Raw genomic sequence first — 21,776 nt, 5'->3', positions numbered from 1 at the left:
ACACACGTGTAGAGCAGCACTAATCATAACAGCCAAAAGATGGGAGCAACCCAAATGTCCATCCACTGGATAAATAAAATGTGATACATCCATGCGCTGAAATATTATTTGGCAATAAAACGATATGAAGTACTGACACATGCTACACCATGGAAGAACCCTGACATTATCCTGACTGAAAGAAGCCGGACACAAAGACCGCATTATATCTGATTCCGTTTACAAAAAATGTCCAAAACAGGCAAATCCACAGAGACAAAACGTTAATTAGTGGTTGCCTCGGCTTGGGGAGTCTGGGGAGGGAGGAAATGGAGAATGACTGCTAGTGGATATGGAGTTTCTTTTGGGGGTGATGAAAATGTTCTAAAAGTGACTGTAGTGGTGATTTCACAACTCTGTGAGTATACATGTCATTCACTTGTACACTTTAAAATGGCTCAATTGTACGGTATATGAATTATATCTCAATAAAGCTGTTATTTTTTTTTAAAAAGGAAAAACCAACACAACTCCTTTTTGGTTTTTGGTTGTCCTATTAAATAAAAAATAACCCAACTGACAAGAGCACCTGACCCTGGACGAGTTACTTTGTCTCTGGAGTCTCTGTACCTTTTCAAGGAAACAAGGCTCATGCCTGAACCCAATGTTCTCTTCTGCTGCCCCATGAGCAAAAGAATCTGACTTTTTGAGGGGAAAAACCACTTGGAGGAAACCTCTCAGGTAGTGTCCAAACAGGGGAATCAGACCCCATCTGTCAGCCAGGCCAAGCTCCATCCCACTCTCGCCGACTCTCTTCAGGTTCCCTCTCTGGGTTCTTCCTTTCACCCCAGGCTCCGTGCCCCAGCTGATTCCTGAACATGTGCCATGTGCAAGGTTCAAGAACAGACTCAGGTAGATTATGCAAGGTGATCAGGGTTGCACAGCTGCACAGTAGCAGAGATGAGATTTGAACTCAGAACCAAAGTCTGAGCTGCTTCTCTTATTCCTACACCTGAGTTTTCCAAACTGGGTCCACAGACGTATTCTTGGGGTTCCATGAGTTTGCTACAGACAATTTACAAGAATGTGCTTATTTAGATGGTAAAAAATATTTATATAATTTGGAGGATCACAGAGATAACCATCTGCTAACCAAGTACCTCGAAATCCTGGGGTTTCAAGGCTTTCTGTATTTCTACTCACGCTGGGTCCAGGTATTAGTACTTCTTTAGTTGTCGTGGGTGGATAGGAAACGTGTCGGCTAACTGTATTGGTTTTCTAGGACTGCCGTAACAAGGTACCCCAAACTGGGTGGCTTAAAACAACAGATATGTATTGTCTCACGGTTATGGAGGCCTGAAATCAAGGCGTCAGCAAGGCCATGCTCCTTCTGCAGGTCCTGGGGAAGGAGCCATTGCATGTCTCTCTCCCAGCTTCTCAGACATTCCTTGACTTGTAGTTTCCTCCACTAATCCTCTGTCTTCACATCGTCTTTCCTCTGTGCATGTCTGTCTCCAAATTCCCCCATTTCAAAGAACACCAGTCATGGTGGATTAAGCCCCTCCCGAACAACTGACTTCCTTTTAACATGTGTGGACGAAGAATGTCAACTGCCACATCGGTAAACAAAGGATGGGGGCACCTAGAGGCCAGTGAGCCATCAGCCACCGCAGCCTCCCCCAACTTTGCACCCTGAGGGGATCCAGGATGGAGAAAAACAGGATACTAGTCCCAGATAAAGTGCATATCAAAGGAATGATTTCAACCAGCCCAGCCTCTTCCATCTTCCCCAAAAGAGAAAAGTGTTAAATTCATTAACTTGACATGTCTGGTTTTCTTTAACTATGATCTCTTGATGTTCCAATTCTCGAGTTTTTGTTGCAAAAACTCCTATACCTCCTGGCTCCCAGCAGTCCCTCAGGGCTATCTGAGAGGCTGCCTCCCAGGCTTGAGTCCTCAGAAAGTCCGCTGAATAAAACATAATTCTCAACTTTCAGGCTGTGCATTTTTCTTCAGTTGACACATCATTGTCTCTATAAAGACCCTATTTCCAAGGAAGGTAGTGTTCTGAGGAGCCGGGGGCTAGGACATTATACGGGAAACACTCACAAGGACTACCACACTTCTGGTCACCTAGTGTTGCAGCTGGGGGTGGGGGGAGGTTCCCACACCAAACAGTTCTTCTCCATCAGCAGGGTGTCCTACAAATCAACTCCTTCTGACACTATCTACCCGGAGATGGCATCAGATCCCACAGCTTAAGGACTCAGTCCCCGGAACTGTCTCCTCCCCCGACTTCAGACACCAGGCTCAAGTCCACACTGTTACCTGTGCTTCTGAATGACCAGCTCTAAACTGGAGGTTCCCATAGCCCTCTTTTCGGGTTGATTAATTTGCTCGAGAGGCTCACAGAACTCAGGAAAACACTTACTTAATGGATCACCAGTTTATAATAAAAGGATGTAACTCAGAACAGCCAGACGGAAGAGATGTACCGGGCAACGCATGTGGAAAGGGCAAGGATATTCCATGCTCTCTGGGCACCACTCTCCCAGAACCTCCGCAGGTTCACCAACCCAGGGACCCTCTGAACCCCATCCTTTTGGGTCTCTATGGAGACTTCATTAAAAAGTCATGACAGATTGAATCACTGGCCATAGGTGATGAATGCAACCTCCAGCCCTTCTCCCCTCCCCACAAGTGGGACTTAAAAGTTCCCCTGGCAACCTGCCCCCATCTTTAGGGGCTTTCCAAAGTTAACATAAGCTCAGGTGTGGCTGAAAGACGTTTGTTATATGAATTAACAAAAGACACCCATTTCACCTTTATCACTCTTATCACTTAGGAAATTCCTAAGGTTTTAGGAGCTTTGTGTCAGAAGACCAAATATATATATTTCTTACTGTAAATCACCATTATCACAGACTTCAACACATCTCTTTGAGGGGACAGAATTCAACCTATTCAACACTGACTTTACATATAAATGATGCAGAAATCCCAGATGAAAGTCAAACAATCTCACAATGAACAAAGGTGTCACACAGAATTCTTCTCACAGAGAAGTTACAGATTAAGCCTTTCCATATCACGGAAAATGATATAGGTAATAGAGTCATCCAAACTCAAACAACAACAACAAAAAAAACCTGCCCTGAAGTCACTGCTATACCAACGTTGTGAGTGACTCAGACCATCTGTATATTAAGTTAATGTTAATAGAAATTGCTATTACCTTTGTATTTTTTTCTCTGTATCATTCCGATTTTTTAGTGTATGTGCTGCTGAAGCAAGTACTACCTTTGTATTTTGTACGTATTTGTTTGAAATTTTTCACAATAAAACGTTGGAGGAAAACTTCCTTAGACTCTTGATGGAACCTGTTAACAAAACATTTCTTCTTAGAGAACACCTAAGTAAAAACACCAGTTAGGATCTTCGAATAAGCATTTCTCTACACAAGTGGAGAGAAGATAATTTTTTTTTTTAAATAAACTTATTTATTTTTGGCTGCATTGGGTCTTCACTGCTGTGCAAGCGCTTCCTCTAGTTGCCACAAGCGGGGGCTACTCTTTGTTGCGGTGCGCGGGCTTCTCATTGTGGTGGCTTCTGATGTGGAGCATGGGCTCTAGGCACGTGGGTTTCAGTAGTTGTGACACATAGGCTCAGTAGTTGTGGCTCACGGGCTCTAGACCGCAGGCTCAGTAGTTGTGGCACACAGGCTTAGTTGCTCCACAGCATGTGGGATCCCAGACCAGGGCTCGAACCTGTGTCCCCTGCATTGGCAGGCGGATTCTTAACCACTGTGCCATCAGGGAAGTCCCTTAAATTTTAAAATATGGAAATAAGAGTACATTACTTGTCTTCCCTAATGAGACCTATTTAAATAAGAAATGTAGCCAAAGCCTTAACCATTTGACGTCCTCAAACACTGACCTCTGAACAGAAAAAGTCCTACAGTCTGTTGGAACGTGTGAACTCAAATATTACACTAATACCTATGCATGAAATCTTTCCTTCCTTGCATCCTTCTATTTCTCTATCCATCCAAACATATACTGTGCATTATGTGTGAAGCCCTGGAGATACAATCCCTGCCCGCTTTCCAGGGGGAGAGAGACAAGCGAACCACACATGAGAAGAACACGAAGAAGGCTCACAACAGACTTGGGTACCAGTCTGGTCAGGGAGCACCCAGGCTGGGGATGAGCTGAGAAGGGGAGTCAGGGAAGACCCCTTCAGTTCAGGATCTTACAGAAGCCTTCAACATCTTTATAAGACAAGAATTACACTTATTTTTTCACATGAGGAAACTGATGCTCAGATGGGTTGGGCAAACTGTCTACGATGAGTCCACACAGTTTGTAAGTGGCAGAACCAGGATTTAAAAACCAGGCCCGTGGTCCCCAGAGCCCTGACACTGAGCTGCCCCTCTGAGCTCTAACACGCCGAAGAAGGGCTTGAAAATGGCCTGTTCTGAATCTAGCAGCCCAGGTGATCCTTGTTAAACATGAACTGCCCCATGAACTGGCCTGCCCCTGCCTCTTGGATCTCACGTTCTAAATGATTCCTCAACTCCTTGCTCGCCCTGTCCGGCCACGTGGCCTCTTTGATGTGCCTCAAACACAACAGGCACACGCTTGTTGCAGGGAGTCTGCATTTGCTGTTCTCTCTCCCTGGAGCGCTCATCCCCTGCACAGCTGAATAGCTTTCTTCCTCGGGCCCATCCTCAGCGGCATCTCTGAGTAGAGCTGACCTTGAGCCTCCTACTTGAAACTGCTTTCCTCTATCCCACCCACAGCCCACCACACACACACACACCTTGGGCCTCCCCAGCCCTTTCTTCCATGCTTTCTTTCTCAACATTGCATTTATCACCACTTAATATACCGTGTAATTTACCTATTGGTCTGGGCTCTCTGCCTCGACCTACCTGAATATAAGCTTGGTGAGAGTAGGGAAATTTCTTCTGTTCCCTGGGATGCCGGGCACGGAGCAAGGTACTCAACACGTATGTGTTGAATTAGGCTGAAAGCAGAATTGTTGCAGGCATGACACATACCTGTACTGCTTACGCGTGGACAGTGGCCCGACATCTCCCACATGAGATGCTGCCGACTTGGTGGAAGGGGGTCAGAAGAAACCAGCCCAGGGGCTACAGGGAGCTCATTCTTAAATCAGTGCCATGCAAAGGTGCCCGAGTGAGTCCTCTTCCCTGGCACGTGCTGAGGAGACGCAGACACTACCCGCCTGGATGCTACTACCCAAGGAGGCCCATCAGGGCTCTCGATCTCAAGGTGTGGTCCTGGGTGAAGGGGACACCTCAGACCAAGAAGTTAGGGGAAGTGAAGTGTAGCCTATGTTTCTGCCTTCTCCCAAAGTGCTAAAAAACAAAAAAACTCTGCCTAGCCACTCAAGGAGGTCCTTATTCTCCCAAGTTAAGCTCCACCTGTTTGCAGAAGGGCTCTCTTCTTACACTGGCCTTTTGTACCCCAGGTTTAGGAAACCTCACCAAAGCTACCGAAAGAAAACCATAACGGTTCAATCCTCCAGGAGTTCTCAGACAGCAAAGGGTGGACTCTCAACCTGCCTACAGAGTGACTGCAGGAGTGAGATGTTCTAAGCATCTTGGTGTCTGCTGAGTCTAGAGAGGGATGAATGGTGAAGACCGAAGCACAAAAAAGATCGCACAAGGTCAAACAGCAAACGCATTCAAGGGGAGGGAGAGTGTACACTTTTCATCAGGGAGAAGCTCGTGCCACAGAGTGTATAACGTCTCCCAAACTCCAAATGCAACCTCAGGCTAATCCCTCATATCAGTAAAAATCCTGGCCACGTAGATTAAACTGGGGTGAGGTGGGGGTGGAAACGAGGGTGATGCGTAATAATAATGCAAAAGCCCTAAGTACTGACTTCACAAAATCCTAAGGCACTTAAAGGGTGACTTTCATAAGTGAAATTCTACAAAGGAACCCAAACCACTGCAAGACAGTTTCCAAAAAGCAAACAAAACCTCACTGAGAGATGGTACTATAATTTCTGGAGTTTGCATCAGTCTGTTTTCTGTAGTTAGGAACTAAGGGTGTCTGGTTTGGGTTACAAAGGCAGTGTTCCACTATAAAAACCTGCTGGTTGCCATGACAACGAACAACTCTGTTCCTCCCTTTTCAGCAGCATCCTGCTTACATCTGAGTCAAATCAAAGGACCTATCTGTGATGCCCAGGGTTTAGTATTTCCTCTGCACGAGGATGTAACGATACATACACACACATATACTCACATACAAAGCACATCATCAAAGGGCTAATCAGAGGGGAACCAAAACCTCAAAAATGGGTACCACCTGTCCTTCTCTCCCAATCACATCCTACAAACATCTATCAGGAGACACTCATGCAGGAGAGTGTGAGCATGAAGGGAGGTGGGTCAGGAAGCCTTAACAGCGGACACCTACTCCTTCCCGTCTAGAGCCTCTCAGGGTGGACTCTGGGTCAATTCTTTCCAGAAAGGCCCGTGAGAGGTCAGGGCTCCCTGGAGCACTGCCATTTTCTGTGTGCAAGTCTGTCCTCCTGAGCCTGAGCACCTCCAGGGCAGTGCCCACGTCTGACCGGTCTTAGGGCCCAGCCCAGCGCTGAGCACCCAGTGAAGCTCTTAGGACAATGAAGGGGGAACTGGAATAAGGCAGCCTCTCCTCATATTTTCTACGGAGACCTCGAGTTGGAACACATCCTGCTTCAAATCATCCCTGCCTAGGAAGAAAGCCAGGGAATTCTAGATCCATGCTCTAGGGTGTGCAGCGTGGGACCTACAATGCAGCGCTGCTACTGGTTTCTGTCACTGGGGTCACAAGTCTTGACCACTGACCCTTCCCCAGACCTGGGGCAAAACAAAGAGTAAATGAGAAAGTTATAGCATTACTGTGGTTTATCTTCTCCTTTTCAGGACAAAGGCTGCTCATCATGTAGCTAGATTTAACTGCAAAACAATGTTTGTTTTAGAAAAGCTATGAAAATACCAAAAAGCCAACGGAAGAAAAATAAAGCACCCAACGCTCTACTTACCCAGAGGTAACCAGTGTCTAGATTTGGGTTTCTATGTCACTATCCTTTCAGCGGTTGTTGCAGTTCTGCCTAATGGTTAGAGGCAAAGGCTCGTGAAGGCAGACCAATCAGGGTTGAAGTTCCAGCCTTTCCATTTCTTACTGGTATGATCATGCTTGAGTTATTTACCCCTGTTTGAGCCTCAGTTCTTCATCCATAAAATGCGGATAACTGTACCTACTTTTTGGTACTGTTGTAAAAATTATCGTAACCCACGTAAGCCCTTGTCACACTGCCAGCAGAACTACTCACTTCTGCTAGCTTTATTCACGTTCTATTTGTATGTGCCACTTTACAAACAAAAATGGTATCTTCTGTGCACATATTTTGAAAACTTTTTCAATCAACGTAAAAGCATGACCTCTTGACATGTCAATGAATATACTTCTATAAACTGATGGCTTTAATTCTAAAACAAGAGCTTTGACAGACATTAACGAGAGTATAGATGCTTAAGTTCTTGGCGTGGTCCAAAAAACTGCCTACTAGCAAACTCAAAATAACTTTATATGTGCTTTCAGAAAAAATTAAAATGCGTACAAACTTTAAACAAATACTATTCAACATCTACATAAAATCTAACATCATTCTGAAAATCTTCTATGACAAATATTAAAACATGACTTTAAGAAATCACTCCTGTAAATAAAGTTACTTGACAAAGCTATTTAAGAATAGATGGTAAGGTTGAAGATATTCTTTTTCCTCTGCCCCAGGAATGTCACTTCTAAGTATCTTTGCTAGAGAAACCCTCCCACAAGTATACAGACCTTCTCAGAATCAACCTGCCTGTCCACCATTAGGAGAATGGCTATCAACAGACTCTGGTTTACTCATATACTGAAATAATGTACAGCAGTAAAAAATGGAAATGAAGTTGAATAAGTGTATAAACACCATGTTGGAAAAAATAACCAGTTACAAAAGATTGCATTTATATAAATATTTAATCCAAAATACAAACTATACATTGCTTACGGATTCTCGCAATGTATGAAAACATACAAAGGAATGAAACACAACAAATTCAGCTTACAGAGACCTCTGAGGAAACAGGAAGGGAGAAGACATCCAGACATTGTATCTGGGACCATTTATCTCTTAAAAACAAGTGACAGAAATCTGGTGTAAACATGGCAAAATGTTAACACCTGTTACATCTAGGAGGTAGGTCTATGAGCACCACACTTTAAAAAAAGGTCTTCTCCATATCTGAAGCATTTGGTAATTAAAAATAAAGTTGTCTACTATTTAACCAGAACTTTGGTTAATGATTTGACACAGGTTTTCCTCATGCTCAGAACATCCTTCCCTGGTTTACTTTTAAAATATGGTGTAAGTTGCTGTTTCTGATGGGCCATTTCATTACCATATAATTTTGGAATCTGATGTCACTGCATTTACTTCCATAGGACATTAACTTCAACCTTAAATTAAATTTAACAAGCAAAGCAAGCATAAACTTAAGAAAATTAAAATCCACTGAGAGTTTAATAAGCTAGCTGCCCTAGAAAAACATCCAGGCTCATTTTAGGCTACTGTACAAATAAACTAAGGAGCAATTACTTTAAAGAATTATTTAACAAAGTAATTGTGATTTCTGAAATGTCCAAAGTATCACAAAATAAAATAATCTTTGTATACAGATTTAGTATCTCTGTCTTTCAACAATATATGTATTATTCTTATTTAGCAAACCTGTTACCATTAAAATCACCCCAAATTTGCAACAAATTATTTCAGAAATGAAGGCTGAGAAGGCATCAACGTTAATTTAAAGGAAGCTACATAAATACAAGATTATTTCATTCATCTATTTGCCCAAAGAAAAGTTTCAAAATATGTCTGTTGGAATGGTGGGCTCAGTTGCAAAACCATCCTTTAAACAGCACAAGGCTGAAGAGCTCTCCTTTTAACTCCTTCTTTAAAAATAAGAGCTTAGGGACTTCTCTGGTGGCACAGTGGTTAAGACTCTGCGTTCCCAATGCAGGGGGCCCAGGTTCAATCCCTGGTCAGGGAACTAGAACCCACATACATGCCACAACTAAGGAGCTGGTGACCCACAACTAAGGAGCCCACCTGCCGCAACTAAGGAGCCCGTCTGCCACAACTAAGACCCAGCGCAACCAAATAAACAAATAAATATTTTCAAAAAATAAGAGCTTAATCCAAGCCCTGAGTCCTTTAAAAACTTTCTTGCTATTAGACCATTTTTAAATGGCCAGAGTGCTAGTCAAATTTCTCGACAGAACTTAATGTTCCCACCTACCCAAACAGTAGGAACACTTCGGGATATTAGAAACAGAAAATGATTTGGTGTTAAGTAAGAGCCCTATGGCTCCCCAGGTTGTAACAAGACATAAATGGGCCACCTGAATGAAAGAAGACTCTCACTTTAATTCTGGTGCCCACGTAGCCAACAGATGCCAATTCAGTGAGTACCTCTAAACTGCTCAGCACATGAGGTAAATTTTGGCTGGCTTTATACAACAAATATTACTTGATAATTTGCTTAAGTCAGGAGGTTTTGACAAGCACAGTGCCTTTCCAAAATGAAAATACACGTAACAAAAGCACACTCATTCCACCATTAACATGCTCTTGGGTCAGCTTATGAAATGTTAAAGTGTTCATTTCGGGGCACAATCAACAGTTTCAACCTCCCTCTGTGTCAGACACAGGGATTATAAGCCATGTGAACCTCTCAATCATTAACTTAGGTGCACAGAACAACCCCTAAACATCTACTGATATTAACAAGCCACAGGAGTAACCTACAAATAAGGATAATTAAGCCAAACAAAGCAACAGCTCATTACCTACAAACATGAAATCTTGTTTTATTTATTTTAACGTGAGTCATAAACCAACAGCATATATGTACCGAGGACAGCATAAGGGTGCTATATATGCTTACTAAGTGAGAGGGCCACAAGCTTGAAAGTAGTCTGCTGAAAGTCATTCCTGCTCTTTCATCTCCAGAGCTAGGATGGTGGACCACAATGATTAAGGCAGCACAGAGGGCTTAGGAAACAACACCACATACTCTTTATACTGTAAAGAATATGTAGAACTTGTTGAGAGGTAACATCTACTTCAAAAGAATTGAAAGCAAATTTTTTTTTTAAATGACAAACTTTACCATCGCTTCTCCTTTACCTGTTGGTCTTTCCTTACAGTAGGTGATACTGGAATCATGCCTGTTGAAAGTTTCTAAATGCATGAGCTACAGTTCTCAAAACACTCATTTCAAATCCTGGATGAAGGTGTGGGAGGGAGGGGGGATACCAACCCAGAATAAATGAACCAAAATTATAACCTTTGATTCAATACTTTTAAAACAGGAGAAAGAAATTTATAAAAATGAAACTCTACATATGGACAGCAGTGTATTTTTAAAGAGAAGTAACTATGCAAAAAATGGTGCAGGGATAACTATGTCATTTATGTGTAGACATCTTAAAGAGAATCAAATTCTAACTAGATCAAGATTAAAATAGATAAAAACAAAAATCATAAAACGTATTTAAAAAACATGGTGTTTTGGTTTTTTAAAGGCTCCTAAAATCTGGAAGGCCATTCTAAGAATGACACAAACCTGTAAGCCCTAAAATTTTTAAATTTCTTCATGGCAAAGTCTGGTTAATATTTATTTGGTGTTTGGTATATGCTAGCTCTATACACACACAACGTGTCATTAAATCAGTGTGGAAGGCAGAATTCTAAGAGAGCCCCCAAGATTCCTACCCACTGGTGTATACACCCTGTCAGATAACCTCTCCTTGTGTATGAGCAAGACGTGTGACTATGATGGGATTTTACTCCCATGATTAGGTTACATTACATGGCAAGGGTGAAAGAATTTTGCAGATTTAATTAAGGTTCCTAATCAGTTGATTTTAGTTCATCAAAAGATGGAATAACTGAGTGGGCCTGGCCCATCAGGTGAGCCCTCTGAAAGAGCCCTTGTCTGGAGGTAGTGCCACAGAGACGCTCTCCTATTGGCCTTGAAGAAACAGCCTACCATGTTGTGGAGAGGGCCACATGGCAGGGAATAGTAGGCAGCCTCTGGGGGCTGAGGGCCTCAGTCCTACAGCTGCAAGGAACTTAACTGGGTAAACAACCAGTGAGCTTGGAAAAGTATTCCAAGCCTCAGACGAAACTGTGGGCCTGGCTGACACCTTGATTTTAGGCTGATGAAACAGAGCAGAGGATGCAGGTAAGCTGGGTCTGGACTCTTGGCCCATGGAAACCGTGAGATGATAAATGGGTGTTGTTTTAAGTTGCTAGATTTGTAGTAATTTGTTATGCAACAGAAAATTAACAGTCAGAAATGACAAACTGGAAAAAATGTAGGTGCAAACAACCTACTTAATAAGAAACTTCTACAAATCAAACTAAGAGATGAATAACCCAATAGATAAATGGCCAGAATACATAAACAGGTAGTTCACAATAAAGACAAATGTTTTTTAAGTGTGTGAAAATATAATTAACACATTGTACTACAATTACATAAGATGTAACCCTTGGGAGAATCCGGGTTGGGTAGAGGGGTGGTACACGGACATTTCTGTACTATTTTTTTGCAACTTCCTGTGGGTCTGTAATTATTTCAAAATAAAAATTTAAAACTACAATCAACCTCATTCGTATCAGGAAAAATATAAATTAAAATGAGGTACCAGTTTTCACCTACCAGATTGGTGAAGATCAACAAACTTGACAGTACACTGTGTGTCGGAAACATGTGAGCTGAGGCATGTTCATACGCTGACCGTAACATAAACTGTATCAGTTTCGCTCTCTGCTGCACAGGGGCGGTGTTCAATTTCACAATAGCATGATTTAAAACGCACACACCCTTTGATGAACAATCCCACGTTTAAGAATTTAGCCTATTAACATATTCTTCACGCGTGGGAAAAGAAGCATGCCAAGGGCAGTCAATGAGGTGCCTATAATAATCAAAGATTGGAAGTAATACAAGTATCCTTTAGTAAGGAAATGGTTCAATAAATTATGGAATACCCATATAGTGGAGTCCTGTACAGCAATTATAACAAGGTCGATTAATCTGCACTGATACGGATCAAGAGTAGAATACACTTTCCAGCTTCTGAAGTCCTGTAGAGCACACCCACACCCACTCCTTCGGTCAGTATTCACAAGCCCCAACTTCGTACCACCCTCCATGTCTGGATAAAAAACATAACCATCCCCATGTGAGAGGATGAAGCAAGTGCCCAAGGCAGAAAGGGGAGGCACAGGAGCCCACAAAGAAAGGAGACCAGAGCTCAAGGGCAGAGAGAGGGAGAAAGACAAAGGTCAGATGAAGAGGCTCTGGTGTCAGGGTAAGAAGCTGGGATTCTGTCCTGCTGAAGGATTTAAAGCAAGATATTGACAAGACACTATGCAAAGCATACAGTTACTCTAAAAATAAAGCAGTGGTCCAGCTGGAGAAGCTCATGATCAGGAGACCATGCATGATTTCACGAGAGGTGTCTTAAGGTACCTCAACTTGAGCACTTGCGGTAAGCTGAGTCGCCCAGGCACACCCCTTCACCTCACGCCTGTCGATGTGCTGAGACCTACAGAGCCAGGAGGACAGCATGAAGTCCTCTTGAAACATGCCAGCTTGTGGGGTGGATTCAAAGGACGTACATAAGACATCTTCCTCACTTGGAGAAATATTTACAAGCAGATGTCTCAAGCATCTAGACAAGCTTTCCTTAACCACGTTCCTTTACAGCTCTTCACCCAATATTTAAGAATGGAGTCAAAGCAGCAAACTATTCGACTGCGTTTCTTCAACCCTCCTCTGTCTCCTGTGCTTTTAATGGTTGAAGCTTTCGAGCACTTTGCCTGATGCCAATGCACAGCCTGAACAGCTCTTACTGAATGGGCCTCATATGTTCAGATAAATTAAAATCGATGCCAACTAGTGATTCAGTCTCAAATCGAGGCCACCTGTTCCAATTAGTGAGATTAAAATAGTACGCCACTGAAGCCGAGTTCCAAGCCTTCTGGATTATGACAACATCTTTACAAAGACAGAGAAAGAGGGACTTTCGGTCCCAACACACACTTGCACACACATGAGTAAATATACCGAGGTGTTGAAGCATAGCTTTCACTAAGGGCAGACTTTATTTTTGGACAAGTGCTTATATCAGATTTTCTGAGAAAGGATGCAGCTCAAGGCATCATTTAGTTTCCTTACGTTACAACAAGCCTACAGATACAGCTTAATTAGATTCAACTTTACTTCAGAGAAACACAGAGCTTAAATTTCTTCTCCACCCACTTTCTGTCCTTGCCTGAATCTCCCAAAGAATCCGCATCTTCTGGGTATCCATTCTTTAGCCTCAGGCCTTCCCTCGGTCATGGGAAGACTAGAAACACAGCCTGGAACACAACTCTTGTCTTCCCAACCTCTCCCAAGTATCCCTACCCAGACAAGACTGTCTTCAACTCAACAGGGTGCACTTTTGTTCATCCCAAAACATTCAATTATTCAAATTTTCACAATCCATGAGAAGAAAATATATATATTTCTAAGCATTTTCTAGGCAGACGGTCTAAGAGAACTGTTTCATAAAGGAAGGGAGATGATACATGAACACCAGTGTTTTCCTCAATGATTCTGAATCATTTTAGGAGGACAAAAATGAAAGCGTTAAACACACAGAATCACCGGGAGCGAGTCAGTCCCTTGAAAACAGTCCTCAATCCAACACAGCTGCTTCAGTCCAGGAGAAAGTCTTGTTCTGCACTAACAGCTCCCTGACAAAGCTCCCGCATTTGCTAATCTTTTTCATCTTTGCTGCAGGCCTCAGAGGCCCAGACAGTATTCAGCTAGAGTAGTCACATGGATACTGTAAAGATAAAATTTTAAGGAGTGAATTGATTTAGAAATATTAAGTAAATAAGGGTACAGGTGGCCCGAAGCTGTTAGGAGGAGGCGTGGGAATGAGTGAAGTCTGGGGAACTCTGCGGTAGACAAAGAATGACTCAATGTCAGAACAACAAACGCTGTGATGGGTTTCCCAATGCCACTTCTCACAGTCATTCACACAGCTGGTAGGTGGAGAAGTTGACATTCCAGCTTGGCTCCAAAGTCCAGACTCTGAACCCTTCACTCCAGCCCTCAAATCTAGAAGTAAACTGCGTTAAGTGAGGTTGGGGATAAAAAGGAAAAAGTGGTTGAGAAAATTTAAGAAGTAAACCACTGGATGTGGTGGACGAGGGGGGCTGATTGACAGGGCTTCCCATGCATCCAGTTTGGGGGCTGGCTGTATGGGAAAAGTATTCATCAGGAATTGCGGGGGATTGGAGAGAACGAGTTAAGTCTGACACACAGACTTCGAGGTGCCTGTGGAACATCTGGGTACGCTGGGGTAAAGCCACACCTAGGTTGGGCTCTCAAGTCAGCATGTTAAGACAGGAACCACACACACTTTCACTCAGGGAGGCATGTCCCTGGGATGGGCACTGGACGTGCCATCTCTCAAAAGGCCGATGGACCCCATCCCCGTCTTCCCCCGGGGTTGCAGCACATGACTACTTCTTCAGCGAAGAACCAGATGATGTTTTCGGTTTGTGTTTACAGGCTCTGTTATATGGAAATTATATATACCAAAGCCACTTGGTGCTGGAAGATGCTCTCAAAAGAGACTCACAGGAACGGAGAGCTTCAGAGGTGACAGAAGACTGGGGATGAATTCTAAGTGAAGTCCGTATATGATATATTCCAAGACTTCTGCATGTGGTATATGTTTTTTCCCACTACCCTTACCCAACAGGTAGAAGGTCAGACAAAGATGAACTCACTTCTCAAAACTTTATTTTGAAAAAAAAAAAATGACAATAAAAGTGACCTCAGAAAAGATAATTTTTAAAAAGTGGCGGCAGATCCAGTGCAGCTAAGTAGTTTGATATATGAACTGTTACCCCTCCTCTTCACTCCAGCCCCACCAAAAATCTGGAAATAAATTCAGAAGGATAATGGCCCAACACTAAATCATTCAAAGTCAGCCTTTTTCACCTAAAAATCACAAAATTTTAAATCTGTTCATCAATTAATTCTCTACTGAAAATAGTTAGAAATTCCCATTTCACCCGAGTTCAATTTTGAGATGTTTATCACACGTAACTTAGCAATTAACTTGGTATTTAACAATGTTTTAAGCAGTTTTCTTTAAAGAAATTCTCTTCTAAGAGAGAAGCTGGTATAATGGTTAGTCCTAATCAGTCTGTATTAGTTACGTAATTTCACCGGTTACAGTCTGGCTGGATGTCACTTTCCTACTTCTGCAAGTGGAATGGTCTGGAGTTAATGTCTGAATTCTCCTTCAGTTCTAACACGGGGAAACCTTTGAGTCTAAGTTACCAACCTTCTGCCTTAAGTATGAGAAGCGTATGCCTTCAGCTCAGTGAAGTTCAAGTCCTACAGGGAGATCCTGTGAGGCCAGAACGTGACTCAGTTGTCACAAGGAGGAACGACCCTCGTGTACTTCAACTGCTCATCCTCCAGAGACCAAAGACCAGGTAGAAGATTCCTTGACAATGTCTTTAAATCATAAGCTTATTTAACAGCCTTGAAGATGTCCCCAACTACTGTCAAAATTCTTACATCTTAGGCATTATAAAAAGTTCATAAATCGTGCATTCTCCAAATGCTTACTGGGAACATACAACTATCTGCAAAGCACTGGCAAAGTGCTGTGTCCTAAGAATCCCGAGCGCACAATTTTGGCTGGGCACCCTGTGGAAGTTGAGCAATCCATCCCCAAGCAATCAGCAGGCTTATTAGGACTGAACTGCTCGTACTTCCCTGGTGGCGCAGTGGTTAGGAGTCCACCTGCCAATGCAGGGGACACGGGTCTGATCCCTGGTCGGGAAGATCCCACATGCTGCAGAGCAACTGAGCCTGTGTGCCACAACTACTAAGCCTGCGCTCTAGGGCCTGTGTGCCCCAACTGCTGAGCCCACGTGCTGCAACTACTTGAAGCCCGCGCGCCTAGAGCCCACGCTCCGCAACAAGAGAAGCCACCGCAGTGAGAAGCGTAGCCCCAGCTCGCCGCAACTAGAGAAAGCCCGCATGCAGCAATGAAGACCGAACGCAGACAAAAAAATAAAATAAGACTGAGCTGCTCTCCAATACTCAGCTCAAAAGCACAAGATTGGGAAGTGGTTAAAATGCCAGCTCTGTTATTAGATCTGGGTTCATCAAACCCTGGTTCCACCATTTCCTAATAGCCACAGGGCCTTGGACAAATTACTTAACCCATCTGGGCCTTAACTTCCTCATCCGTAAAATGGAACTATAAATAGGATATTGTGAGGATTAAGGAGGTAGTGCATTTAAAGTGCTTAATATTGTGCCTGGTGTATAGTAAGGAATTGGTACACGTTGGCTATTATCACCATTGCTGCATTCTTTTCTTCATTTACGTACTTTTTGCCTTCTTACAGAGGAATAATCAACACACACACTACATTCTCCTTCAAGTAACATCTCCCTCCCCCAAGTCAGTGGAAGCAGCTGGATTATGCACAGATCATGCACAACTATGACGTTCCTTTTCTGAGGAATGTGAAGTCCTCATTCTGATTCACAGTACAGTGATCCATGGTTCTCTTCTCTCTCACCACCCGCCTCTCTGCTGAAAACATGAAAACACAGTTAAGAAACAGCAGGGCTGAAAGCTACAGCCTCTCCTAAGTTAAGACTTGGGCAATATCCACCTAGAAAGATGAGGCTGATTTCTGACCTTAAGAGCAGCCCTGGAAATCCAGGCGGTGGATCTGAAGCAAAGAAGTCCTGCGATCCAACTTGGTAGGAGCTGTTTTGGTGTTCTACAGTGGATGTGACAAGCAAGCATGCTGGTGGACTGCAGTACGCTCCGATCTAAAGGGAGAACCAGTGAGACTGCAGCAAAGCATCGCTCAAAAAACATGCACCGCATCAATCGTTCGTGTTGCACTTAAGAAAATTCTGACTTGGACATTCATCTATTCACCGTTCCTTTAATTAACTCTTGAGAATAAAACAAATCACTGATTAAAAGTGTACTCACACATCACTTACTCAGCTTACCACTTCACCAGGTCAGTGTCACCTACAACAGAAGTTCAGTTTCCACTCACTCCGGTTCCTGCCCAGGGAGTAAGCATGCGATCATCAACTTACTACACCACTGCCCAACCATTTCCATGGTGAGAAGGGATCTGACATCTGCTTCTTCCTGACTGCCTCTGGCCATTACTCAACTTACTACACCACTGCCCAACCATTTCCATGGTGAGAAGGGATCTGACATCCGCTTCTTCCTGACTGCCTCTGGCCATTACTCATCGTGCAATTCTGGATCAATTTCCAAACCACAGCATGTATAAAGATGTACTGCAGGTAGCAACCATGCCCAACACAGGTTTTACTTCAGATGCTAGAGGCTACTTACTATCATCATTTCCTCCTGTAAAAGAGAAGGGTATTTCCTGGGGCCACAAGTATAAATAAGATACACTCACCAGATACTAAGTTTCCAGAGGGGCCAGACTGTTTCATTCACCCTTATATTCCTGATGCCTGCAGCTAGCCCAGAGAAGGTGCTCACAAATATTTGCTGAATGAAACTTCTTGCTCTCAAAGTGCCAGTGTCTATAGTCTATAAACATGTAAACAATCAACTGATGAGGAATGTGCAATGGAGGGAGGTACCAAATGCTAAAAGTGCCAGAAAAGTCTCTATATTCTATATTCACAAAATTAGAGTCTTTTCATTTCCAAGCTTATGAATATGTCTTACATAGTAATAACAAAAACTGGCCACTATCTATTGAGTTGTCACTGTGGACCTGGCATTTTTAGACATTACTCATTTATTACTCACAACACCTCTATGGTGTGGAAGAGGAAACTAAGACTTAGGATGACTATAAGGTCCAAGGTGACATGGTTAGGAAGCAGCACTACTAGCATAGAATCTGTCTTCTGCGGGCAGCCCAATGAAAGTGCTTCTGTAGACAGAACAGTCTGGTCCTTGCAGGCTAGATGGATAGAAGTTGATGACATCAGAGACCAAAGAGGAAGCTAACGTACCAGTTATCTCTTCCTGAGGTCTTAAGTGGCTAAACTAAGGTGGGATAACTGGGGAACATGGAAGGAACCAATTCCAGAGAAATGTCAAAGATCCAGTGGCATGGCTGACAGACTAGAGATGGGGGGAAGGCAGGCACTCAGGACAACTAGCAGTTCTGATTAGTGGTATCAACAGAGCAAGAAAAAAAAATTATCCACCTTACATATATGGAGAAAAACAGCTAATACCTGAGTATACACAACCATTGTTTTTACAAATTCTCTTATTGAAGACTCATAATCACTCCCCAAAGTAGGGATTATTATCACCTTTTATAGATGGGGAACTGGAGGCTCAGAAAGGTGAGACCCTGCTCCAGCCGTCACCCAGCTGGGAAGTGTGAAGAGCCAGAATACGATCCAAGTCTGCTGCTCCCAGGGCCACAGCTGTTCACCACTGATACCCAAGTGGCTGAAGATGGTATTTTAGGACATTTAAAATTAGGACTAACAAAAATTTGATTCAGACATAATTGATGAATAAAGACCAGTTGCTGTCTAGAAAGCAGACTGCCTATATTCTTAAAAAGATAATAGGGGACTTCCCTGGTAGTCCAGTGGCTAAGACTCCATGCTCCCAATGCAGGGGGCCTGGGTTTGATCCCTGGTCAGGGAACTAGATCCCACATGCCGCAACAAAGGGTTCGCGTGCCGCAACTAAAGATCCCGTGTGCGGCAACTAAGACCCAGTGCAGCCAAATAAATAAATATTTTTAAAATATAAATAAATAAAAAGATAATAGGCTTTAACTATCTAGGACATAAAAAAAGAAAGCAGGATTCTAATTACAGACGCTCTTTATTTTAAAGCAGAGGGATATTACATTGAGTGCATTGAGTTTTAACATGTACCATTTCTGAGTTTTACCCAGATGAAGTTTAAAAATGTGAACGATCCTGACTTGTCAGCTTAGAGACAACCACAGAATTCATCAGTTATATTAAATTTTCACTGAGGGGGGAAAAATTTAGGTTAATCCACCTGGCTGTAAAAATAGACTTGTACACTGTTAAAATAGTACACTGCCTCATTATTATTCCAGTCTCAAAGGCTTAAACAAGCTCAGCAAGAGAGATGTGTATGTTCCCTGTTTTCTCAACAAAGTATCAATTTTGAACTCAAAAAATGACCTTTCGGTAACCGAGAACTTGATCTCATAGTCTTAGCCCCTGCCTGGGAGGAATCTGCATATCTCTGAAAGTTTATCAGCTCTTCACATGCACCTCCAGTTCTCATTATAGTGTTTTTAGGGGAGCTCATTTACCAAATGAGTCCATAAAAAAGTTATTTTTAAATCCTGTACTAGATGGTTTATTGCTAAGTCAAGAAGGTGACATCAAGAAATTAAACCTTAATGCCACTTGATGTTTTCCCTCGGCATTATACACATTCGAAGTGTAAAGAAAATAAATCTTTACAGCTACATCTAAGTGAGTTCCACAAAAGAGGAATTAGAATCATCTAATGGGCTACCTGCTGCACAGGAAACTTACTGCTACCTTTCCTTCATTACAGCAGACTTATTGCTGCCTTCAGGACAGACCAAAATTACATCAGCCCCACTTGAGAAAGGCTCTTAGGAGTTTTCAAAAATGCCACTCATTCTTTCTATTCCCCACTGTCTCAACAATAAATACCCTAAAAGCAGACAGTCAAGAAGTTTAAACGGGGATCTCAGCATCATCAGTGCTGTAGAACCTGTGATCCCTGTCCACTGAAGCTCTAGCCTTCTTTGATCCAATTTCTTCCAGCCCTCACCAGATTTCATTTGCCCAATAAGCTCATTTAGAATAATCAGTACATATAATGTCTAACTCAGTTTTAATACGCGGTCTATATAAAAACCAGGTATCTCCATGCTAACAAAACAATGTAGTAGTTTGATACTGTGGGTAGAATTTTAAACAAAATAAGAAACACCCTTCACATAAGGTTGCAGTCCTTTAACAGAAAAAATGGCTGTGGAAATGGAACAATGGCAGATACAGGAGAGATAAAGTCTTCAGCTGACTTACACATCTGCTTTGCCACTTTCCATCTCAGTAGTAAAAAGAGTGAGTTTTGGAAAGTTCCGTGAGTTTTGCCAAATTGCTTAAATGGGCTCAGTGAGCCATCCATCCCTCAAAGATTACTAATCCTGTTGTTTACGCGAAGATCACCACAGTTGTGACAAGAGAAACCCAGCTTCCACATTTTTTTTCAAATCTGAAATTTCTTCTGTCAGCTACAACATTATGAGCCACCCCTCCCAATTACAAACGCGTTAGCAAAAGATCTTCACCTTTCTTCGCATTTAACACTGTATTCACCAGCAGCCATCCCTCCAAAAACTTCTAACTGTAGGTAACCAAAGATCTTTTATCAATGTTTTCTTCCAAATGGAGTTTCTAGTTATTTTCATGACAAACTGTATGGAACTTTTAAAGAAAGTTTAAAAGATTAAGAGAATTATTTGGGGGGAGGGTAGAGTGAACTGGATGCAGGAGGTAAGTATTATTCCACTAAATATATTTAATCCGAAAAAATTTAAATCATTCTGTTAAACTGATTAACCGATGCGAGCACGACCCTACCTCCGTGAACTTGATGCAGGGAGGCTGGCACTCAAAGGCTGAGATCGGACAAGTGAGCGGTCAGAGCAAAGAACACCCCCAGGTATCCCCCGCCCGAACAAATGCCAGGGTGGAGGAGCTGCTGTTCTAAACGGCACTTCAATCAGCCAAGGGGAGAGTGAAGTGTCGAGCCTGGAGGATTGAACACCTCAGGAGAATAAAGGTATCCCCGAGGGACCAGCGCTCAGGCTGAGGCCTCCCTCTACGTTCAAGCACTGTACGGCTCGTCTCCGCTGCATACTCTGAAAAGCTATTTTCGCCCACAGCCAAAATCAGCAACAGCAAATTACCCTGCAAACAATGGAGAGGGCGCCGGCTCCGCACGGCTAAAAACTCTGAAGAAGCAGCGCGCAGAATGACTTTTCACTGGGGCAGAGCCGGGAGGAGCGGCCGCGGGAAACCGGGAAGCTGGTCCGCCGCCCCTCCGCGCTCCGGCCGCGCGCAGCGCGCGGGCTCCGGCCACCAGCCCCGAGCCCAAAATCCCCGACGGCTGCGGAGACGCGGCGGCAGCACCGGAGCTTACAAAGAGGGAAGGAGGCCGTCCTCCGCGAACACGGTGCCGCGGATGGCGGGATCCCCTCGCGTCCCCCACCGCGCGGCGGGCGCTGCCTGGCAGAGAGGGCGGCGGAGCACCGGCCGTCGGGGAGACCCGGGCGTGCTGGGACCGACGAGCGGAAGAGGACGGCGGGCGGTGCTTTGCGCCACCCCCGCCCGGGAGGGGGACCTGGGATCTCGGAACCGCGGGCCGGGCTCCCACTCCCCACTTCCCAAGCCCGTCAGCTCGAACTGAGCGGGGAAGCCCGGACTCGGGGCCGCCGGGAAGAGAGGGAGGGAGGCGGAGAAACGCGCAGGGCGACGTCGTTCCCGCGGGAGCCCAAGCCCACCCGGCCTCGCCCCTCGGCCGGGCGCCCCCACCGCCACTCCGCGCGCGCCTCTC

At 43.8% G+C, this 21,776-nt stretch overlaps 1 protein-coding gene and 1 long non-coding RNA gene across 7 annotated transcripts in view; both read right to left on the bottom strand.

Annotated features, from left to right (window-relative positions):
* Positions 1-21,776, bottom strand: part of TMCC3 (transmembrane and coiled-coil domain family 3) — a 315,420-nt gene that overhangs the window by 46,701 nt on the left and 246,943 nt on the right. The window lies entirely within an intron of this gene.
* On the bottom strand, positions 14,910-21,765 carry LOC109552936 (uncharacterized). 3 transcript variants are annotated; one of them, XR_012324255.1, is made up of 3 exons: positions 21,363-21,765; positions 16,857-16,993; positions 14,910-16,745 (listed from the first exon to the last, which is right to left on the bottom strand). It is a non-coding gene; the product is annotated as an uncharacterized lncRNA (long non-coding RNA). The 3 variants fall into 3 exon arrangements; XR_002179855.3 differs by lacking the exon at positions 21,363-21,765 and adding an exon at positions 21,130-21,356; XR_002179856.3 differs by lacking the exon at positions 21,363-21,765 and adding an exon at positions 18,497-21,113.

Source organism: Tursiops truncatus, chromosome 11 (assembly GCF_011762595.2).
Source record: "Tursiops truncatus isolate mTurTru1 chromosome 11, mTurTru1.mat.Y, whole genome shotgun sequence".
In the NCBI taxonomy this organism is placed as follows: Eukaryota; Metazoa; Chordata; class Mammalia; order Artiodactyla; family Delphinidae; genus Tursiops; species Tursiops truncatus.
This window is presented reverse-complemented; position numbering and strand designations above follow the sequence as displayed.